The 9231-nt window shown below is 37.0% G+C and overlaps 3 long non-coding RNA genes across 4 annotated transcripts; 1 reads left to right on the top strand and 2 right to left on the bottom strand.

Moving 5' to 3' along the window:
- Nucleotides 1-1501: 1501 nt before the first annotated feature.
- On the bottom strand, nucleotides 1502-2578 carry LOC109405579 (uncharacterized). Of its 2 annotated transcripts, none has more exons than XR_002129002.3 (3): nucleotides 2303-2578; nucleotides 2106-2230; nucleotides 1502-2053 (listed from the first exon to the last, which is right to left on the bottom strand). It is a non-coding gene; the product is annotated as an uncharacterized LOC109405579 (long non-coding RNA). The 2 variants fall into 2 exon arrangements; XR_002129001.3 differs by having other exon boundaries at nucleotides 1502-2035; nucleotides 2303-2567.
- On the top strand, nucleotides 2468-4494 carry LOC134288070 (uncharacterized). The gene is made up of 4 exons (XR_009997743.1): nucleotides 2468-2597; nucleotides 2985-3714; nucleotides 3778-3993; nucleotides 4058-4494. It is a non-coding gene; the product is annotated as an uncharacterized LOC134288070 (long non-coding RNA).
- Nucleotides 4495-4853: 359 nt separating this feature from the next.
- Nucleotides 4854-6228, bottom strand: LOC134288069 (uncharacterized). The gene is made up of 3 exons (XR_009997742.1): nucleotides 5634-6228; nucleotides 5355-5570; nucleotides 4854-5290 (listed from the first exon to the last, which is right to left on the bottom strand). It is a non-coding gene; the product is annotated as an uncharacterized LOC134288069 (long non-coding RNA).
- Nucleotides 6229-9231: the final 3003 nt, after the last annotated feature.

Here is a 9231-nt window from a genome sequence, read left to right as displayed (position 1 = left end):
TGGGATCCGATGTGAATGAGATTTTCGCGATTTTAGTCATAATAAAAAAAAATAATTAATTAATTTCAATAAACCTTTTATTCGTTTATATTTTACAGTATTCACTTTAGAACAATAGTCTTACATTTGGTTTGATTGCACTATGTGACGCTTTAACTGCTTGAATTCAGTTTGCCACGCCACGATCCGCAAATCCGGCATCTAAACGGAACAGGGACTCTGGCACTGGTATTCATGTATGGAACTGCTTTACATGATGCTTCAGTTCATTCACATAGCCATCAACGATCAATCCACACTTCGACACTGGACATGGCAAACCAGAAATAGGAAAGCAAAGAATGAAATATATACAAACTCTGATAAAAACATATTTCTGAATTTTAATCGCATAAAAATCCTTTATCAAGTACCTCGCAGTTTCTGGAAGCTGTCACCGTCCAATTTCATTTTTAGTTCCTCCATACGTGGCTCGAATGATGATTTTCAATTTTGAAAATTGCTCTCCGAAACAACTTGCGGCGCGCACCAAACTTTTCTGACGATTGGAGGAAAAAGTTCAAGAGGATTTTCACCCTGAACTGGGTAAGAGCTCCATTCATCAAAAAGGGCAAAATTTATTCTTTTTGCAAAATTTTTAATTACTCTGTTTTTTGACAGCTCCATATATCTGCAAAAAATGGGTACTTTTTGCACTTTAAAGGGTAATGCCAGGTTCGCAGTGATAGAGTTCGTTGATTACACTGAGAAAACGAACACTCAGAAACTGGGAAAGTCAGAAAATGACTATATTTTATTCATTTGCAAACTATGTTCAATTTATGCATATCAAATACTACAAATTATGCATTAAGAATCTGATTCTAAGGCATGTTATGAATAACTTCCGTTAAGTTTTCAAAAATGAGTATTTTTTAGAACGAATACATAAGCCATCAGCCATTGCGACTTAAGAAGTTTTTTCGTGTAAATAAACTGTTTCAAAGGTAAGTTAGTTTTCTACATTTATAAACCGTTTCAGTAGGTAAAATAAAAATATTTTTAATATTCATCTCAGATAGGACACCAAGCTGTTGTTTAGAGAGCCAATATCCGCTTGAAATGTCTGATGTTTCGCTTTCCACGACCGGATGGCGCTACCGTGGTCTATGCAGAGCGCAGCATCTATGATTGGACCGTGTTATCGTATTTCATAACAATATTAATTCTACATTCATTAATTTCAAACCTATGTGATATATGAGAAATAAAAATCCTGAAAATACGATGTAAATAACATATAAAATTTTTATTTAATAGCTTTAAAACAAATCGATCATGAAAACTCACAAATTCTAGAATTTAGATAGAAAAATCTAATAAATAGTCATTATTAAACTAAACGGAATTAAGTTAAGCTAAAACTTTTCTCGATTTAGTCATTTTATGCATGAACCCAGTCGAACCATCATTTTGCATGAAAAATATGCATTAATGACTTCTTTTATTTCTGAGTGAACATGGTAACTTTTACCATTTCATAGGGTCAAATTAAAACATCTTTACTACTTGATTTTCGTAGACAATAATTTTTCCTTGAAACTTCTATGACAAGGGTTAAATTTACCTTGCCCGTTTTTGTTTACTTTTTATGGTTATTTCCACCAAATGTTTTTGGTGTCTTTTACTATGTGCACTGATGAATACCATAGTAAATGCAACCATGAAAATAATATTTTAACTATACGCATGGTTGCAAATCGGCACCAGTAGTTTCCGTTTATTTATAAGTTGAAACAAAAACACATGAACTTGATCCTGTTTTTATTATATGATACATGCTAAGTATTACACACTACAGAACTATAATCCTTGTAGAACTAACAGATAATAAATTTTTGTTCTGTGGCATCGTCATCTAGCTGGTCCGAACGTCTCTGCTCCCAACTTGAAGAGGCTGTTGCAGATGTTGCACATTTTGGACTGCCCGAGATCACTGAGGGATCCAGTCAGGCAATGGGCTTCTTGGCTCGGAATAGGATCAAATTGGGAATACCTAGAATTTTAGTAAATGCTATGAAGTCTCTTTAGTAAAGCCAATTCAATTTATTTAACAGCCTACTTACGTTTTCCGTGCCATTTTGAGTATCGTTGTTTCGTTCCACTGATTGGCAACACCCGGCCAAACTTAAAGCTTTTCCGCCCAACTCTAGTCCTTAGAGAATGTTGAATTTGGCGCGGCAAAGACTCACTGTGGTAAAAAGATTATTGTTTCCAAATGTAGTCGGAATGTTAAATTCATATTAATATTTGCACAATTTACCTGAACTTTTAACGCTTGAATTTTCCGATGCGGAGGTGGAGCAAATTTTGCAAATGGCGAACCTTCGCAAATGACGCAGTAAACTAAAAAATGAAGACAACAACTAAATGTTTTTAACAACTATGATGTATTGTAAGCTCGAAAATGTAGATATTTCGTGCAAACATTTTTAGAGTGAATATTACTATGTTTGTTCGATAAATGGTAAAAATAGAATAGTACTGCTGGACATGTATATTGTTAACTTTACCATGTCACAATTACTATGTTACATGGTAGTTTTTACTGGTTTCTGGTTGGTATCTGAGAGAGAGGAGACAGCTGGCTTCGATCGCGTGCTACTTAATGTCAAGGAGGACCTGTCACAAACTGTCACCGCGAACCGAGCTGAAAATCGCACATTGGTGGTGTGGAGTGGCCAAATATTCAAAGTATGTTATTAAAATTTCGCTCCATTTGTTGAAATTAAAAAAAGATACAATGATGATGGTCAGTTTTCGTCAACCAGCGCAACGAATCCATTTATTTTCCATGCTCTGTCGCAGCAAACTCAATATGCAAAACAATTTTGACCAATAATAAATTTTCAAACCATTGTGCGGCGCACAAAATTGTAAAAAGAAGTAAGAAGAAGAAATGTAAACATCGGCGCCGTCAGTGAGCTGTCTCCTCTCTCTCTCAGGTTGGTATAAATAAATTATTGGTTATGATTACGATATTTGGGAATAGTAAAATTAAACACAATGTCGTGGTTCGCAGTACCATACTTTTTCTTTCAGTGTAGGGAGCCTACACTGAAAAAAGGGACATGGTAACGGCGACCAAATCGAGGGTGAAATTAAAACACTTTTACTACTTGATTTTGGTAGACCATGATTAATTTTTGAAACTACCATGTGCAGGGTTCAATTTACCATGTCGCTTTTTATTTACATTTTATGGTAGATTTTAACCTTACTTCGTAGTTCGTTTTACTATGTGCTTGATAAGCAGCATAGTACATTTGACCATGGCGTTACGGTTTTAGTTACCATGTGCGTGGTTGAATGGTACACTGAGAAAAATTTTATAGTAAAGTTAATAATTCAACCATGTTTAATTTTACCATGCCTAAAAATAGTCGTAACGAACATGTAATCAGTAATGACTACTATGTTTTCCTTGCAATTACCATGGTTTGACAATCAAGCGCATAGTAATCAATACCATCAAACGTGGTTATCTTGATTACGCTGTTCGTGGTTGTCAGAACCATGTTCATGTTTTCCTAGTACTATTTCCATGCTTAGTTTTACTTTTTCCGTAGTTTTTCTCGTTATCGCCCATTTCCAAAAAATAAATGGTTTGCCACGTAACCGGTTTCATAAAAAATTAATTTCTGATGAAGACATAGCTTTCTTGCTTTCTTATTGGTGAGTTTTTCCATTGATTTCTGTTGTTTTGAACGCTGATCGTCAATCTATCTGGACCCACAGTAATTCGGCCAACGATGTTCCCGCTAATTCTCCTGGTAACAGGTTTGCCGGATTGAAAACCTACAGCAGGCATACCAGAAGAATTTCAAAACCATCCGTGCAAATACTTCCCTTCCAAGGCAGCTAGCCATCGAAGAGATGCTCCGGAAGTTGGCTGATGGAAATTTGATTCCAAGGAACAGAGGGATAAGAAGGCGCCGAGGAAGGAAGCGAAAAGTAAGTAACGATTTCATTCTAGGAATTCTGCCACATATTCCATTACATTTCCTGTCATTCACAGGTTACATAAAACTACTCGAACCCAAGAGCCAACTTCCTTACTCTCCTTTTAATTGATTGAACCGGAGAAATAGGAAGTGTCCAGGTCGAAAAATTACATTCCAAAAATTAAATCTCAGCTTTGCCGATGACACCCAATCCGCAATTCGCGGCTGAACTTCGGTGTAATGTTCCTTGTTCCATAAGTTCCGTCGCCGCCGACCAATCAGTTCACGCCAGAAACCCTCAAACCAACCCTCCGTCACAGCATCCTTCCAGCCATGATCAGCAGCTTAATTTCCCGAATGACGTCGTTTACCCGCAGTTGGACATCCCCAGGAACTTAAGTCGAACCATCACATCTTGGCGCTCCCGGAAGATTTTCATGTAGAAACCATTAATAATGTATACATTTTATCAATTTATTTTAATGGGAAGCAATAAATATAATCAATTGCATTTTTTTTTTCAATTTGAATGTAAACAACAAAGACGACAGGACGACACTACCATTCAACCACGCACATGGTAACTAAAACCGTAACGCCATGGTCAAATGTACTATGCTGCTTATCAAGCACATAGTAAAACGAACTACGAAGTAAGGTTAAAATCTACCATAAAATGTAAATAAAAAGCGACATGGTAAATTGAACCCTGCACATGGTAGTTTCAAAAATTAATCATGGTCTACCAAAATCAAGTAGTAAAAGTGTTTTAATTTCACCCTCGATTTGGTCGCCGTTACCATGTCCCTTTTTTTCAGTGTAGTGTCGTCCTGTCGTCTTTGTTGTTTACATTCAAATTGAAAAAAAAAATGCAATTGATTATATTTATTGCTTCCCATTAAAATAAATTGATAAAATGTATACATTATTAATGGTTTCTACATGAAAATCTTCCGGGAGCGCCAAGATGTGATGGTTCGACTTAAGTTCCTGGGGATGTCCAACTGCGGGTAAACGACGTCATTCGGGAAATTAAGCTGCTGATCATGGCTGGAAGGATGCTGTGACGGAGGGTTGGTTTGAGGGTTTCTGGCGTGAACTGATTGGTCGGCGGCGACGGAACTTATGGAACAAGGAAAATTACACCGAAGTTCAGCCGCGAATTGCGGATTGGGTGTCATCGCCAAAGCTGAGATTTAATTTTTGGAATGTAATTTTTCGACCTGGACACTTCCTATTTCTCCGGTTCAATCAATTAAAAGGAGAGTAAGGAAGTTGGCTCTTGGGTTCGAGTAGTTTTATGTAACCTGTGAATGACAGGAAATGTAATGGAATATGTGGCAGAATTCCTAGAATGAAATCGTTACTTACTTTTCGCTTCCTTCCTCGGCGCCTTCTTATCCCTCTGTTCCTTGGAATCAAATTTCCATCAGCCAACTTCCGGAGCATCTCTTCGATGGCTAGCTGCCTTGGAAGGGAAGTATTTGCACGGATGGTTTTGAAATTCTTCTGGTATGCCTGCTGTAGGTTTTCAATCCGGCAAACCTGTTACCAGGAGAATTAGCGGGAACATCGTTGGCCGAATTACTGTGGGTCCAGATAGATTGACGATCAGCGTTCAAAACAACAGAAATCAATGGAAAAACTCACCAATAAGAAAGCAAGAAAGCTATGTCTTCATCAGAAATTAATTTTTATGAAACCGGTTACGTGGCAAACCATTTATTTTTTGGAAATGGGCGATAACGAGAAAAACTACGGAAAAAGTAAAACTAAGCATGGAAATAGTACTAGGAAAACATGAACATGGTTCTGACAACCACGAACAGCGTAATCAAGATAACCACGTTTGATGGTATTGATTACTATGCGCTTGATTGTCAAACCATGGTAATTGCAAGGAAAACATAGTAGTCATTACTGATTACATGTTCGTTACGACTATTTTTAGGCATGGTAAAATTAAACATGGTTGAATTATTAACTTTACTATAAAATTTTTCTCAGTGTACCTCAACTTCTAAAGTGGATTGAATCATATTTGGTCAACCTCTTATAGTTAGATTTAATGGGCAGAAGTCAACCGCCGTACGCGCCACTTCGGGGGTGCCGCAAGGCTCTCATTTAGGTCCGCTTTTATTTATTTTGTTTGTAAACGATTTGCCACACATTCTCAAGAAAATAAGATTATTAATTTATGCTGATGATATGAAGCTATATCTTAAGGTAAAAAATACTGAAGACATCGAATCATAAAAATTTTCCATACATGGTGCCGAAAAAGTCTTCTACAGCTGAATGTGAAGAAATCTAGACCAACATTTGAAAAGGGCGGAAGAGCCAAAATGTAAACAAATCACTTTTCAGCATAATTTGATGAAACAACTCATAAACATATGATTTTTCCTGACGTTAGCTCAAAAATGAGTTTCAACTTCTGGAAAACAATAATTTAAATGAAGGCGGATTTCCACATCTGATTTTGATCACTTCATTTGGTTGTTCCGCCAATGATTTTGCGCCTTTGAAAAAAAAGCACAAAAATGCACAAAATTGTTAACACTGTTGAATAAACAGTCGAGAACAGCATCTCGTTATTCATATTTATCAAATTTACACAAAACTTTTACTCCCACTTTTGATTAAAGTCGCCCCTAACTACTTACACCGTTATTGAAAAACCTTCGTCATTACGTCGTGCTTCGGCGCCCATCAAAATGTCTGAGTGGAAATCCGCCGCGCACTTATTGCTCTTGTTGCGCACGGATGGTTCTTACGCCCAAGATCAAATCGTGCGTTTTTCATCGTAAAATTCAATAAAGTCGCTGACTGACTGCAATAAGTGGCGGTAATATGGCTTCAATGTCTATTCAGGATATATTTTCTCCAAAGGACCCAGATTTGGATGATATGCAGCTGGTAAAGCTTCAGTGATAAAAATGTTAGCGAATGGTCTCAAATCTATTGACCGGTATAGGTCACAGCAGGTAGATTCAACAAAAGGTGATATTGGGAACCAGGCCCGTGCACAGAAAACACGACAAGGGAGGGGTTTTACCCAATTTTGGCGAAGGGTGAAGAAGGCCTTGTGTATAGAGTATCGGCAATGGGAGGAGTTTAACCCCCAAAACCCATCGGTTGTGCACGGGCTTGTTGGGAACATAATATGCTGCCGCTTCCCCATCGGTACTGTAGCTATTTTTTTTTTTCAACGCGCATTATGGACAATGGCAGGGACAACTCCCTCCTTTGCTGTACGATACTAGATAAACTGTAAAGAGTTGTTCATAGATAAGAGCTAGAATATTTTTTTTTCTTTGCTGTCTTTTCTGGCTAAGACCATGGGTGGTCCATCTCGCCGAAGAGCTAGAATATAGATTTCAATCGAAATCTGATTTCCACTGCATTTTACTCATTGGTTTTTTACCACTCATCGTAGGCAACGTCAAGAGAAAATTTCCTTCCTCCTCCATTGTCCAATGTCAGATAAACTTCAATTAGTTGCTTTTAGTTAAGAAAGCTTCAAAATCAATTTATTGCAGTGGATTAGGTTCAAAATCTATTGCATTCCACTAATTTCGATACAAAATTTCTTCGGGCGTAACAACAAAAGCGATCGATTCTAGGTAATATTGACCAGGCGTAATTCCAGTGCTGGCGACCAAGCGGCGTAGCATGTCGGGCGTGATGACCAATGAGTTTTTATTTGGGCGTAATTTTCATTTCATTCATATTCTTCAAGGAAAAACGCTTGTTTGTACTTTTTGATATAAAATCACCAAGAGGATAGTGTTTTCTTCTAAAACAACGAAAAAGGTTGAGTACACGCGCACAAAGTGTTAAATAGGAATTAGTTTTAGATTGTGAAACTTTGCAAGCGTTTTTCTCGATTCTAACATTTTGGATATCCGCCCTTTTCACATGTTGCTCTAGAAATGCAACCTAATTTCTTTTAGTAGGAAACGAAATACCACTTATATAACAATAACTCTTGGAAATCAAAATGTTGAAAGGTGCAACAGAATCAGAGATTTAGGTATTATGAATTCGATTGGAGATCGAAAAACTTTTTTTGAGAAAAATATTTTTGTTTATTTTGGGATGTTTACAACTTACATCGGAAGTGACGTATATGATAGTCCATCATTGAACGCACACAGCGCACTGTACCCGGTACTGAAAAAAAGTGTCGCTAGTCGAAAAGTGTCGCTAGTCAAAACGTCGCTATTCGGTTTGGTGCTGGCACCATAATATTCTTTTGGATTCAAAACTTACTTTTATTGATCACTAACACAATTATAAATAGAGTATATAGAATGTTGAGCTTTATAAAACGCTTTTGACATATCTTCAATGATCCTTATTAATACACTATTAAACATTGTATATAGCCTAGGGGTGATACACAAATTATGTCACGCAAAAATCGACCTTTTTCACCCCCCCCCCTCCCCCCTATGTCACACTTTTTGTATGGGACCCTAAAACTTTTTGTATGGCTCGTCACGTTTTGCCAAACCCCCCCTCCCCTCTAAAAGCGTGACGTAATTTATGCACGACCCCCTGTGTCAGATCAATATTAGAATATTGCAGCATAGTTTGGTCGCCTCATACTTCTACCCACGGAGATAGAATTGAGTCTGTACAGAAGAAGTTTTTGTTATATGCACTCCGCAGATTAGGTAGGTCATCACTTGCTTTGCCGTCTTTTAAATCTCGATGAATGCTTATAAATATTGAAACATTGAAAGAGCGTAGAGAGTTCGCGATGGTTTCATTCTTAAATAATATTATTTCGTACAGAATTAATGCTATTGAGCTCCTATCAAAAGTGAACTTTTACTTGCCCTCACGAAATTTGCATCATCGATAGCCATTTTTTCTATTAATTTTTACCGTACTGACTATGCCAAATTTAATCCCTCTAATCAAATGATGCTTGTTTATAATAAACACAGTGAATACAATGATTTCACATTTTCCAAGACAAGACTTAAGGAATACTTTCGATGAATACGTTAACGAAGAGTTGCATATTGAAGGATGCATAATTCCTATCTATATATATAAAAATGAGTTTGATGTACCTTTGAGGCAACAAAACTCACGAACGGGTGAACCGATCAGCATGACTCTGGCACGGTTCGATTCGTATTCATGGTGGCTGTGTTTATATGTATAAAAAGTTATGAAAATAAACTAGAAAAGTAAGAAAATTGCTAAAATACTGATTATTGTGAGCTGGGAA

This window comes from Aedes albopictus, chromosome 2, assembly GCF_035046485.1.
Source record: "Aedes albopictus strain Foshan chromosome 2, AalbF5, whole genome shotgun sequence".
Lineage (NCBI taxonomy): Eukaryota > Metazoa > Arthropoda > Insecta > Diptera > Culicidae > Aedes > Aedes albopictus.
The sequence above is the reverse complement of the archived record's forward strand: the minus strand, read 5'-3'. Positions and strand labels throughout refer to the sequence as shown.